Source organism: Phocoena sinus, chromosome 4, assembly GCF_008692025.1.
Source record: "Phocoena sinus isolate mPhoSin1 chromosome 4, mPhoSin1.pri, whole genome shotgun sequence".
NCBI lineage: Eukaryota > Metazoa > Chordata > Mammalia > Artiodactyla > Phocoenidae > Phocoena > Phocoena sinus.
In genome coordinates, this window is record NC_045766.1 from 121106277 (window position 1) to 121109959 (window position 3683).

A 3683-nucleotide genomic window follows, 5' to 3' on the forward strand; every position below is an offset into this window, starting at 1 on the left:
TATGTATGAGACTCATGTGTAGATGCTGATCTGACAAATTTGTGTCAAAATCTACTTGCATACTAAATTTTACAGCTCTTTAAATAAAGTTTAATGGTCAGCTGTGCCCAGAGCCTCCTCAGTGGTGGTACCTGGGTCCTGGTGGCAACTGTAGCCCAAGACCATACTCATGAGGTACCATTTTAGCATTCACTCAGGGAGGAGGCAGTACATATGGCTGGCTGTAGTCTCAACATCTGCACCTGGCATTGGATGACCAGTATGAGGATGGGAGAGCCTATGGCTCTTTGACTACAGAAGACCTGATATTTATTCCAATTCAGAGTATCCATGTATGTCTTAAAAAATGGTTGCAGCAAGCTAGACTGATATCAATAGGAGCTGGGCAGTGAGATTTGAAGCCCAAGAGGGATTCACCATCCCATCACTGGCTTAAACATTGAGGCAGTCACATGACATGGCATGTAGGTGGCCTCTAGATATTGTACAGATGGCCAACTTAGCTACTTATATTTACAAAAGCCGTATTAGTGATTATTTTAGAAGTTCCTCAGATCATAGTAAGTGCTATTTTTCTTCATACTTTCTAAACAAAAGACTAAATCTTCATGGGAAAACTGAGTACTCCTTAAGCTGCCTTGGATCTTCAGTTACTTCATTCATGCTTCAAAACAGAAAGAATAGAGACTTTAATACAATGTCTCACAAATTAATTGATTTGGGTTTGGTATTTTTTGAAGAATTTATCGTCATTGTGTTCTTGATATTAACCTTTGCGGTAGGATCTTGCTCTAGACAGAGGAACATCTGTAAAACAATATGCTCTTTAATTGGAGCATTTTCAGTATCTTATTTTAAAGGCCTGGGCATTATTATTAAATAACGTTTTTGTGGGAAAGTCTGTACTGGACACCCCCTGGATTGGATTCTTCTGCTAAGCTTTATAGTCTGTGTAATGCACACAGATTAATTATCTAAATAGGGCCCTGGATATATTCAACACTTCTATAGTGATTCTATTATATTAGGTATTCTTTACAACATTAATTTTAACTAGTTCAGCTCTTATTTTTGAGGAGTGACAAGATATGCCTGTTGATAGTACTTTGAGTGTCTACAACTTTGTGGGAAAAATGTTTAATACTTTTGTGCCTTTAAAGATGTCAGTTTTCATCTACCACGTCAGGCTATGTCTTTTCAAAGAGATGAAAAAGTAATGAATGACAATCTCTTTAATATATATGCAATTCTTAATAATAATGAAGAAAACTTAACTGGTGTCATTGAACAGCAAACTGGAGAAAATACCTAGAGAAATGGAAATCTGATAGTTTTATGAGGAAAAATATTTAAAAGGCTAATTTGTAATTCTGCTAGTAAATGAATTTGAATATCAAATGTGTCTGAAAAAGGATTTTCCTGTGTTAAGCAGAATTTTAAGATGTCCCCCAAGACCTTTACCTCTAGGTGTTAGTCCCATGATTATGTTATATTACATGGTAAAAGAGATGTTGCAGATGAAGGTAAGATTACAGAGGAGTTGACCATAAAAAAGAGAAATTATTCAGGTGGTGCTAATCTAATCACATAGCCCTTTAAAATAAGAGAGTTTTCTCACTACTGACAGGTGAGGTCAGAGGGATTCAAAGCACATGAAAGGCGGACCAGGCGATTGCTGGTTTGAAAATGGAGGGAGCGCATGAAAAGGGATGCAGGTGACATCTAGAAACAGAAAGCAGTTCCTGGCTGACAGCCAGAAAGGGAACAGGGACTTCAGTCCTACAATGACAAGAAACTGAATTCAGCCAACAACCTGAATATGTCTAGAATAAAATTCTTCCCCCGAGCCTCCAGGTAAGAACTTAGCATCTTGATTTAACATCTTGACTTTGGCCCTATGAGAAACTAAGCAGAGACCCAATTGACCCTGCCTGTACTTCTCATCTACAAAACTTGTGAGTTAATAAAAGATGCTGTTTCAAGCCACTAAGTTTATGGTAATTTGTTAGCAATAGAAAATTAAACAGTCCTCAAATAATATTTTCTAAAGAAAATCATCTTCAGGTTTCCCAATTTAAAACAAGAGCACTATGGAGAACAGTATGGAGGTTCCTTAAAAAACTACAAATAGAATTACCATATGACCCAGCAATCCCACTACTGGGCATATACCCTGAGAAAACCAAAATTCAAAAAGAGTCATGTACCAAAATGTTCATTGCAGCTCTATTTACAATAGCCCGGAGATGGAAACAACCTAAGCGCCCATCATCGGACGAATGGATAAAGAAGATGTGGCACATATACACAATGGAATATTACTCAGCCTTAAAAAGAAATGAAATTGAGTTATTTGTAATGAGATGGATAGACCTACAGTCTGTCATACAGAGTGAAGTAAGTCAGAAAGACAAAGACAAATACCGTATGCTAACACATATATATGGAATTTAAGGGGAAAAAATGTCATGAAGAACCTAGGGATAAGACAGGAATAGAGGCGCAGACCTACTGGAGAACGGACTTGAGGATATGGGGAGGGGGAAGGGTGAGTTTTGACAGGGCGAGAAAGAGTCATGGACATATACACACTAACAAACGTAGTAAGGTAGATAGCTAGGGGGAAGCAGCCGCAAGGCACAGGGATATTAGCTCGGGGCTTTGGGACAGCCTGGAGGGGTGGGAGGGGGAGAGTGGGAGGGAGGGAGACACAAGAGGGAAGACACTTGGGAGCACATGTATATGTATAGCTGATTCACTTTGTTATAAATCAGAAACTAACACACTATTGTAAAGCAATTATACCCCAATAAAGATGTTAAAAAAAAAAAAAAAAGAAAAGGAAAACAAGAGCAATTACCTCTCTTATAACTATGGCACAGTAGGTCACAAATACGACCTCAGTGCATGGTTGGTTTCTATTTCTATTAGCATTCTATTACTCTAGAGATATTTTAAATGTTGACTCCTTCACCAAGAACTAAGTGAACTAATAGCAATTTTAAGAATAAACGAACAAATACTTTATCTCCTCACTGGTGAAATAAAACTTGTGAAAGTTTGAAATATACTATTAGGCTAAAGCCTCTTCACTGATGAACTTGCATTTTATTTGGTATTGAAACTTTGGGGGGAAAAAAGGCTATCCACTGCTATTTGTGATAGACTATATTATTTGCCCCAAATTATTCCTGTTCTATCCAATTCAGTCACAGCTTCCTCGTGAGTTCATTATTCTTTCACATACCTCATTGACTAAACATGAGACTGACTTTGGCAGATAGAAAGAAGACAGAAGTAAAAGTGGGTCAGCTTGTGAAATAAAGCTGTAAGAGACATGGCCAGTTTCACTTAGTCCTTTTGGAGCTTATGCTACTGCCATGAAAAAGTAGGCCCCAGGTTAATATGGCAATTTCAGCCTGGATTCCACTTTCAGCCACGATCCCACAATGAAGATAACATGGAGGTGACTTGGACTCAATTCAAAGTCTGGAGCCCAGCCCAGCACAGATGTATCCAGCTGACCCCAGATGAGATGGGCTTAATCTGAACCAACATGCATACCTCTAAGTAGGAAATAAATGCTTGTTTTCTAGCTACTGATACTTTGGGAGTTTTTATAATGCAGCATTATCTCAAGAAAAATTTAATCAGTCCAGTATCATGCCAGATATAATTTATGA

At 38.0% G+C, this 3683-nt stretch overlaps 1 pseudogene; it reads left to right on the top strand.

Moving 5' to 3' along the window:
- The first annotated feature begins 490 nt into the window (after positions 1-490).
- On the top strand, positions 491-1321 carry LOC116752697 (annotated as a pseudogene).
- The last annotated feature ends 2362 nt before the right edge of the window (positions 1322-3683 follow it).